The 10,736-nt window shown below is 38.3% G+C and overlaps 1 long non-coding RNA gene across 1 annotated transcript; it reads left to right on the top strand.

The window, feature by feature from the left end:
• Positions 1-7,344: 7,344 nt before the first annotated feature.
• On the top strand, positions 7,345-9,936 carry LOC138811241 (uncharacterized). Its single transcript, XR_011367341.1, has 3 exons — positions 7,345-7,440; positions 7,632-7,824; positions 9,486-9,936. It is a non-coding gene; the product is annotated as an uncharacterized lncRNA (long non-coding RNA).
• Positions 9,937-10,736: the final 800 nt, after the last annotated feature.

Consider the following 10,736-nt stretch of genomic DNA (forward strand, 5'->3'; position numbering starts at 1 on the left):
ATCATAAAGGAGTGTTGGAACATGTCAAGTGCTTTTTCTGCATTTATTGAGATAACCATGTGGTTCTTATCCTTGCTCCTGTTGATGCGATGAATTATATTAATTCATTTGCGTATATTGAACTAGTTTTGCATCCTTGAAATGAATCCAGTTTGATCTTGGTGTATGATTTTTTGGATGAATTGTTGAAGTCGATTGGCCAAAATTTTGTTGAGAAGTTTTGCATCAATGTTCATCAAAAAAATGGGTCTATAGTTTTCTTTCTTTGATGAGTCCCTGCCTGGTTTTGGGATGAGGGTTATGAGGCCTTCATAGAATGAGTTTGGTAGTGAACTTTCTCTTTTAATTTCACTGAAAAGTTGGAGGAGTATGGGTGTGACCTCTGCTTTGAAGGCCTTGTAGAATTCCACTGTAAAACCATCTGCTCCTGGGCTTTTCTTAGGTGGGAGGTCTCTTATTGCTGTTTCTATTTCAATTCTTGATATGGGCCTGTTAAAATGGTTTAACTCATCTTGGTTTAGTTTTGGCATTTCGATATTTCCTAGGAAAAGGGCCATTTCTGTGATGTTCTCAAAATTATTAACATAAAGTTTTGAGAAGTATTCCCTTATAATGTTCTGCATCTTGGTTGTTTCCGTGGTGATGTTTCCATTCTCATCTCTGAGTTTATTTATTTGGGTGTGTTCTCTTGTTTTTCTGATAAGGATTGGCTAAGAGTATATCAAATTTGTTAATTTATTCGAAGAACCAACTCTTTGTTTTGTTGATACTTACTATGGTTTTTTTTTGTATTTTAATTCATTTAAGAATTTTTGTAGGGCTGGTTTGGTGGAGATATGTTTCAATTTTTCCTTACTATGGAAGTTTTTTTATTTCACCTTCGTTATGAAGGAGAGTTTAGCAGGGTACAGAATTCTTGCTTGATAGTTGTTTGTCTTTAGGGCCTGCATACCTCATTCCAGGCTCTTGTGGTTTTGATTGTCACCGCTGAGACATCTGAGGTGATTCTAATTGGTTTCGCTTTATAGGCTATTTATCTTTTCTTCTTGACAGCTTTAAGGATGTTTTCCTTGGTCTGAATTGATCCTGTGTGGATTATAATGTGATGGTGGGATGTGCTATTCTCGTCTGGTCTATTTGGAGTTCTAAAAGCTTCTTGTATATGAATAAGCTTATCTTTTTGCATGTTTGGGAAGTTCTCTGCTAGGATCTTGTGAAACAAATTTGCTAGACCATTAATTTCTGCCTTTAGGTGCTCCTCTATATCCATTTTCCTCAGATTAGGCCTTCTGATGGTGTCTTCCAAGTGATGAATAGATCTATCATATTTCTTGGATTGTTGTATGTTCTTTCTCTACAATATCTAGGCTGTGTTCAATCCCCGAAATTTGATCTTCTGTATAGTCTAACCCTATTATCAAGACTTACTACTTTGTTTTTTCTTTTCCTTCGAGTTGTTCAGCTTTGATGGCTTCAAATTTTTTGTTGGAGCTTTGTTTTAGATCTTATATGAACTTCTTTACTTCCTTAATTTGGTGTTCAGTGTTTTTTCACAAATCACTTAGTTCATTGGTTATGGTTTCTTTGAACTCCCATTCCTTCTGTTTGGTTTCATTCAGCGTTCCCTTTGTGGTCTCCCTGCCTTCTTTCAGCTGTTTATGGATTCCACAAATGGCTTTAGTGATCTTTCTGTATTCTCATCCCGCTCTCTCAATTCCTGTATTACTCTTTGATTAGACTCCTCATGTTCACGCAATTCCTGTAGTTCTCTTTGAGTATTCTCAGCCTACTCACGCCATTCTTGACTTTCTCTTTGAATGTTCTCAGCCTGCTCACGCCTTTACTTTATCAATCTTTGAGTAGCTTCCTCATGCTCATGATATTCCTGTATTGACCTTTGTTTGACCTCCTCTCTCCCTATCACGCTCATACAGAGTCCTTTGCAGGTTTTCAATCTTTTCATTTATCATGTTTACCAGTAGTGTTTGTTGAGCTTTTTGGGAACTCTCCAATGGATTATTCACTATCTGCTCTCTCCCGTGATTATTATGAGTGGGAGTTGAGATAACTGGACTTGCCATTTTTCTTGTTTTTTTTCCGGCTTACTCTGCCCATTTAGGATGAAAGTAAAACCAGTTTTGTGCTAGCACACTATTTTAAGGTAAGCATCAACCAAAGCCTGTAGTTTCACAGTCAAAAGTCTGCAGATACAATCTAGCTAAACAGATATAGCTGTTCAACATCAATCAACTATATATTAATGGGCTACGAACAGCAAAGAAGTATTTGGCAAACAGAAATTATTAGGTTTAGGAAGAAATGTGGTTAAAAATAAAAATAGAGTGATGTGGAAAGTCCGAGGGAGAGTTAACTTAACTAAGTCCTAATCTCAAAGCGGGAAATAGGTTGGATAGAATGATAATAAAGAGAGAGAGAGGAAAAGAAGAAAGAAAGAAAAAAGACAAGAAAAAATAGAAAAACAAAAATTAAAAAATTAAAAAGTGCAACATTTATAAATTATGCAAAATGAATATGTGATATTCAGAGAAGACTGTGGATAGGATAGAAAGGAGACATGTAAAACTCAAAAATAAAAATGCTTGAAATATTATATAGGTATAAAGAGGTAGTACTTCTATTAAGGAATTTAAGACTAAGAGGTTTAAAATTGAGTAATAAATTTCTGGATTAAATGTATACACAACAGGGAGTTAAAGTCTAATAATCTACTATGGGTTTATCTGAAGATGAGCAGAACAGCAACTAAGTCATGCAAAGAAGAATGAAAGAGAAGAAAAAGTGAAAAGAATGAGAAGGAAAGAAAAAAAGGGTCGAAAGGTCAGTAGAGCTAAACAAAATCAAATTTTTATAAAGAATAAAAAGTACACACACATATACCCTTAAAATAATGTTATAAGAGGAAGAAAAAATGTTAATAGAAAACAAAATTTTTTAATGTTAAAAATTAAAATTTAAAAAAATTAAAATTTTTTTATAAAGGTACAAAAAATGCTCTTTGATTTTTTTTTGGGGGGATGGGAATATCCTGTATCTCCCTTGTGTATGTAACTAGTCTCTTGTTGGAGTCTCTGCTTTGCTTGTGGTGTTTGATTTTCCTGTGGCTTAGATGGTTTCTTAAGTCAGTTTGTTTGAGTAGGCAGAAAGTTCTCTGCTTTACCCAGGATTTTGTGATTCCCTCCCAAGTTAGTTCAATGGGAGGGAGATCTGCTTTGAGTATCTCAAAAGAGGGAGATGGCTGTTTCCTCTAGTATGAAGATGCTGTGATGACGCTAGGTTCTGGGTAGAGTTGAGTCCTTTCAGCAAACAGCAACTTTTCCCTGAGGAGTTAGCTCCTGAGATACTTACAGAGCCCAGCCTGGAGCCATTCTCAGGGTTTATGTCTACTGAATTTCAATTGGTTGTCAAGGATGCTGTAGGGAGGGGTAGCCTCTGGTTCAGTTTACCCAGGGAAGAAATCCACTCCTGGGTCTGGTGGAGCTTGCTCAGCCAGGCTGGGAGAATTTTCCCTGGGTAGAGCTAAGACTGGCAGGTCAGGTGAGGTTTCTGTGACCTGCTAAATGACTCTTGTTTCCTTCCAAGGCCTGAGTTGGAGCTAGCTACTCATCCATACCTTTGTCAGTATCAAATATGGAGATCTCTTGTAGTGGGGATCTGGAGAGGTGGCCTTCCCTCCTCTGCTCCCTCAGAAGAAGTGAGGATGTCAGGCTTCTACTAACGCTGGAGTCTTAGTTCCTGGGTCCTCTCTGTCTACAAATTTCAGAATGAAGATGTCTGCTCCTTGTCAGTTCTTGCTGGTGTTGTGTAGAATCTGCTTGCCCGCCATATTTTGCGCCTTTGTCCCGGACTCTCTGTATTACCGGTATGGTGGCAACAGCCACTGCTACTGCGGCTGCAGCCGCAGCTGCGGGCAAATGGTCAGATCTGTCTCCTTGCCTGGATTTTCCCTCTCTGGCCTAACTCTCTCTCCTGTGATGGCACACTTGGTGTGATTCTCTGGCTTAGGACTGTTTCCTGGAACACTAAAACTGCTTTCTATGTGAGAGCTTGTTTAGCCAGCTTCTCCTCCTCCATCTTCCCGGAACTCCTACCCTATTTTTTGTACATGCCTTTCAACCATGTATGGCATGGGCAGCAGTTCAGTAAATAAACTACTTTACCAGACTGAATTCCGTGTGGTGTTCTATTCATTGGCTATCTTATGAAACTCACCTAATTAATATACTTAACACTTCAAAATTTCTAGTTACAAATCCATGGATATTTTTGTGACACATGTAAGTTCAGTATTGACAAAACATATGTACTAACTCATCGTTTAGCTGTATAATTCTGCCTGGAATCTTTAATAGCAACTTAATTAACCATAAAGTCTATTTTGTTTGCTTTCCTTTGTTTTGTTTTTTTGCTTAAAGTAATAGAAGAGTGGGTGGGATAATCTGAAAGGATCTCTAGCTTCATATTTTCTCATTACCCTCTAAGTACCTCTATGATGAAAACTTTAAAAACCTGAAAACGGAAATCAAAACAGAACTTAGAAAGTGGCAAAACTTCCCATTCTCCTGGATTAGAAGGATCAACATCGTGAAAATGTCAATACTTCCCAAGGCTATCTACAAATTCAATGCGATAACTATCAATATTCCAAACTCATTCTGCAAGGGAATAGAAGAAGCAGTCCAAAAATTCATATGGAACAATAAAAGACACCGAATAGCAAAAATGATCCTTAATAGAATGAACAGTGCTAGAGGAACATCAATACCAAATTTCAAACTCTACTACAAAGCCATAGTAATCAAAACAGCTTTGTTCTAGCACAAGAACAGACCTCAGTTCTAATGGAATAGAATTGATATCCCAGAAATGAACCTACAGACCTATAGCCATCTAATCTTCTATAATGGAGCTAGAAAAATAGAATGGAAGAAAGACAGCCTTTTCAGTAAATGGTGCTGGCAAATTTGGTTATCTACTTGTAGAAGACTAAAGCTAGATCCTTGCACCAGAATCAACTCCAAATGGATCAAAGACCTCGGAGTCAAAGCAGACACTCAAATAGTAATTTTTAAAATAATGAACTGCCTAGTGCCTCTGGCTCACATATATAATCCTAGCTATAGTTAGGATTACAGGTATGAGAAACAAACACTAGGTGTGTGTTGTTCATGATGGTTTGTATTGGCATGTTTTAATATTGTTTGTTTCTTATACTACAATGCTCTTATTTTTATTTTCACTTAGGTGGGGGAGTGTTGAACCTTCTTTGGTTGAGATGGAGCCATGTGGAAGTTCTTGCCCAGTATGGCATGGAATTGAAATCCTCCTGCTCTAAGCTCCCAATGGACCAGGGATGATAGACGTATTCCATCACACAGAGCTAGGGGTTGTGGAGCATTGCAGGTAAAACTACACTGGTCTTGAAGTGATGTCCCAAATAGCTAGCTTTACAGGCATATGCCTTCAACACCTTGTTGTATTTCGTTTCACTTTGAAGTAGTGTTTGTACATACTTAGAGATACAATGATAACAGACTACATGCTTAATATATAAAATAGTCAATATAATTAGCAAGTTTATCTCCTAACACTTTGAAGGTAATATATTTTGGTAACTCCTGCCTCTGATAGTTATTTTTTTGGAATATACCATAAACATGAATACATTGATAATGTGCACTTGAAGACTGGAAGTTGATAGAGATAGACAAGTTAAACTATGTGCAGTAAATATATATTTATCTATTGCTGTTCTGAAGAACATTATCATATATTCACCATTACAATACCACCATATATTAACCATGACAATAATTTTCCTGCAGTGTAGAAGTTCCTATTTCATAATCTGCCATCTTTTATCATTTTTACATTCTCCTTATGAGTATGAATGTTTTCTTGTTCCGTTATTAAGATGGAATTAAAAAATTTATAGAATCTACTGAATTTATCTAATTTATTTAGTTTTGTGTTGTTAAATCATTACAACCAAGGTTTCATGAAAGTTATGATAACAGACTATATCACTAAATTTTATTCTAATTACATCTTATTATTGTATTTTGATATTAGGTTTTGCTGTTGTTGTTTTATGATATTGAGTGTTGTGAAGCTGGACTGAAACATGCAACCCCACTACCTCCAGTAACAATGTTTATCACCAGGTTTTGGAGGCTCTCTCCTCTCCAGTTCACTACAAAAACTTGCAGTGGAACTTTGGCACAATTGGTAGAGCACTACAGTGAAGGGAAAGATCCTCGGGATTGTCATATAGTCCTTGCTCAAATCTTAAAACACCTTTATGCACAGACACACGTTCACCCACATACACACACACACACACACACACACACACACACACACACAAGTACATGCACAAAATGGCAGGCAATATTGTCTCTTAAATTCTTATCCAGATATTGGACAACATCCCACTTATTTGTGAAGGGTTTTCCTTGATTATTTTGAAGGAGGAGGACAGTTCATGGGACACAAACGACAAGACTTTAGTGAGGAATGCTTTATAAATGCCTAGCTTATAAAAATAACAGGAGTACAGTTTTTATCTTTAAATATTACATTCCTTCAAATATAGTATTTTAAAATAATAACCATTGAATTATGAGAAGACAACGCAGCACCTCTTCCCTTCTCCCCTTCCCCTCGTTCATAAAATGTAATAAAAGTTTCAAAAATGCTCTTCTGTCTTACAAAATGTTTGACTACATGTATAATGTTTGTTTTTCAATACTTTTTTTTATTTTCCCACCTCTAGGTACTTACCTTTTTTCCAGCTGACAGCACACAGAGCCTTCAAGAGCAAACAGAAAATTAGGAAACAAAAAACCTAACTATGTCCTAGTAAGTGGATGCCAATAATACATGCAAGAAACACATGGCAGGCTGAGAGGGCCCTGAGAGGTAAAATGATTTGTGCAGGATGAGAAGAATAGTGACAAATAAGGGTGGGATCTGAGCTAGGAAGGGCTCTTTGAGACTGAGACCATGACTTTATCTAGGCCTAGCTGATAATGTTGGGATTTGACAATATCCACATGTGTATAGAGTGAAGTAGGAAGGGAGATTTCAGTCTACAGTTTGTCTTTGGGATGGTCTTATGTGAGCAAGCAGCTTAGATGATTAGGCTCTGAGATATGACTCTACCTCCCTCATAATGGAATAGAATATGGAACTCTGAGGGCCAAGCAACTGTAACTAAAAGTCAACTCAAGCCAGCTCACTTGGCCTGTGGCTCAGGAACAAGAAAGATGCTCCTGTATTGTTTTCAAAGTTCAAGAGATTCAGGTCTCAGGCATGAGTGGTGTGTGCCTCACTCGATGCTGCAGACATTGATCAGTGCTAAACCACGAAACCAATGTCTCAGGCCTTGTTATAAGAAGAAACCAAGGCAACTCCGGCAAGGTAAAACTATGACAGGAAACCTATTTAATCTCATCCTAGCCCACACTAGAACCTTCTTCTTGTGTGCTTTTATATGAGTAGACTGAGAGAATATTTACTGTGTAGTTTTCAATCCACTCTATTACAATTACTCAATTTAAGTGTACTCCCATTTCCATGTTTCAAAGATCCATTCTTTTTTACCAACCCAGTGTGACAATGAGTCAGCCCAAACCCTGAATATGCCTTATAATATATGGTGCCTGGACTCAGGTTTGCTGGAAATTCTGGAAATGGACCTGGTCCCTGCCTACCAGAAAGGTGATCTCTTCTATGTTGGAAACTTCCTCCACCACTATAGAAAGCGGGGACAATAGAGCAGTTGCTGGATATTCTGTTTAAAAAGTGAGTATTCCTTAGCCGGGTACCGGTGGCCCACACCTGTAATCCTAGCTACTCAGGATGCTGAGATCTGAGGATCAAGGTTCAAAGCCAGCCTGGACAGGAAAGTCCATGTGACTCATCTCCAATAAACCACTAGAAAACCGGAAGTGGTGCTGTGGCTCAACTGGTAGAGTGCTCACATTGAGTTGAAGGCTGAGGGATAACATCCAAACCCAGAGTTCAAGCCCCACGACTGACAAAAAAAGTGAGATTTCCTCCTTCAAACCCAAGACTGATGAGACCCCCTCCAGAATATTGGAATAATTGGTACCTCTCTGAGACTGTATCACTGGGGTCTTATCAAAGGAGCTTGGCTTGAGACAAAGAAGAGCAGTCTTCGACTAATTCCTTAGGACTGGGCTGCCAGAACATTTCATTTGCCTCATAAGCTAATGGAGCCTTAATGATTTTCTTGCTGAAAGAATAGGATTAAAGGAATGAGCCAGTCTCATCCAACCTCCACCCTCATCTAGGAAATCACTATCTTGGAGGCCTTTGAAGGAATATAGACAGAAGAAAGGATGAAACTTGAATTTGAATTTGGGGCCTGAGTCCTGTAACATTCGTAGCACTCTACCAATTGAGCCCCAAGTCTAGTTCTGGCCTTTGGCTGTTTAAATGAAGATAAGTGTCTTTAGATTTTACAAACTAGACTGGGTTCAAACTGATTTCAATCTGATCCTCAGATCTCACTTCCTGATTGCTAGGGTTAGAGGCATGAGCCATTCTGCAGTTATTTGGAAAGATGTATATAAGCACACTCACAGTATTTCCATGAAATTGTATAGACATATCTTCACTTTTTTTTTAAAGTTTTTATTCATTTTTTTATTTTTTTATTTTTTAATATTATTTTATTTTATTTGAGAACATACTGTACAGAGGGGCTACAATTACATGGGCAGTATAATGCATACATTTCTTACCAAGCATTGCAGCCTCCTCCTTTGTTTACCCTTCACCTCCCTTCCCAGCCTCCCCCTCCCCCACCCAATTATACCCCCCTCCCCCCCCACCGACATTGTAAAGCTGGTTTTGACATGACATTTCATGTTTACATTACCATTTGTGACTTAGACAGTCCCATGTGTGTCCTGTTCAGAAAAGGAGAAGCAAAGAGTTAACTTCTTTCTCCCATTGGTACAGATCTTTCTACCATAACTGGGAGGAAGATGAACAAGTGAAAAAGTAAGTGGACATTGGCACAAAGAGAAAGTTTGTCCTTTGAAACTTGGTACCTTTGATGTTTCTGAATCAAAGTCAATTTTCTTCTTTGCACATCAGTTGTTATTTTCATCAGAGGGTTGAGGTTTGGCACATCAGCGGATAGCAGATTACACAGTTGTGGATGTGGTTGTAGTTTTGGACTCTCATGGATGCCAGGGAGGGCTGTATATAACAAGTCAGATCCATTGGGGAAACAACTTTCTCTTCTTATCACAGGGAGAAATTTTTAAGATTATATTTGAGAAATTTCTAGAAGTGGGTTGTGAGGAGCATCCTGCTTGCAGGAGTCTCTTCCCACTTCCCAACATGCAAGTCTTGCCAGAAAGAGTCTATAGTACAAGGTTCAGGATGGAGAGGGTGGGCTCTCATTTTCCTTTTCACTAATCTTCCCACAGCATTGTTTATTCTATCCTCCCTATGTGGATGGACTTCTACCCTGATGATTTCTATGTGCCTAAGAACCATGACACCCTGAAAGAACTTACACAGAATGTCAAGATCAACATGATCTCTTCAGACCTGCTCTTCTGCTTACATATTCTTCTGGACCAGCTGGAGGAACCCATGACCCATGATACCAAGAAAAAGAGGAAGAACTTGTTTAGATGCCTCAGGGCTCGTGAGGAGGGATGGAACCTGGGTCTCTAGGGATGGGCCCAATTGGTCATGAGACCTTAGTACTCCTCAATTTGGCAAAATGTCTTTTTATGGATATTCTATGCCAGGTATAATCTGTTCTCCTTTTGAAAGAACTTGGAAGTAGCCACTCATTTGAAACACCCTACATTCTAATCAGTGTTCAATCCAACCTCAAATTCTACAGCTTCTCCCATTAGATCCTCAGAAGTTTAGTCACACCTTAACTTCTAGGGTCTACTCTAAGATTTCTGTACCTATTTACATTCTCAGGTTTGCATCACCGTAAAGCAGCTCCTGCAGAGCTCCAGATAAAGAACCTATCAGTGATGTCGTCAATGGTGACTGATTGAGATTGGAAGATCTCCAGAAAGCATGTGAACATAGAGGATTTTTTTTCAATTTGTAGAAAGGCCCAAGTAGGTTTTGAGTCCTGTGGACATCCCACTGGTTCTGAACCCCACATGTGATGCAGGTGTACCTGCACATAACACCAAGGATGAAGACAATCCAGAATGTCTTCCATTGATGTTCACAATCCAACTAGATCGCCACCAAGCCAGTCAAAAAAACACTTCTTGGTGTGCAGGGTAAATGTGTGCTAATGGAAAATGACCCCAGTCTATGTTCAGGAAAACCAATGAGTGAGGTCCAAAATCTAGATTCAGTTGAGGAAAGGGAATCTTTCCTCACAATACCCAGACCAATCTGACCTCTTGCAGGGGATTCAATTTCAAATTGAGAAAGTAGAATCTGTCTCTACCTGGACTCAGGAAGAAAATCCTGTCTTTAATGAGGAAGTAGATCTCTTTGAGGACTCTGTGGGAGAATTTCTGATTCCTTCTCCTTTTCCTGAGACAATCCTTTTTTTTCTTTATGTCCTGATGTAAAAGGTTCACCCTATTTATTTTTTAACTTTATTAAAATAATGTTTTTGACATATTCTAAAATTCATGAATCCTAAATATATTTCTTTTTAATCCTACAATCTGAAACATTGTGCATATGTG

This window comes from Dipodomys merriami, unplaced genomic scaffold (assembly GCF_024711535.1).
Source record: "Dipodomys merriami isolate MVZ:Mamm:240054 unplaced genomic scaffold, mDipMer1.0.p SCAF_105, whole genome shotgun sequence".
NCBI classification, from domain to species: domain Eukaryota; kingdom Metazoa; phylum Chordata; class Mammalia; order Rodentia; family Heteromyidae; genus Dipodomys; species Dipodomys merriami.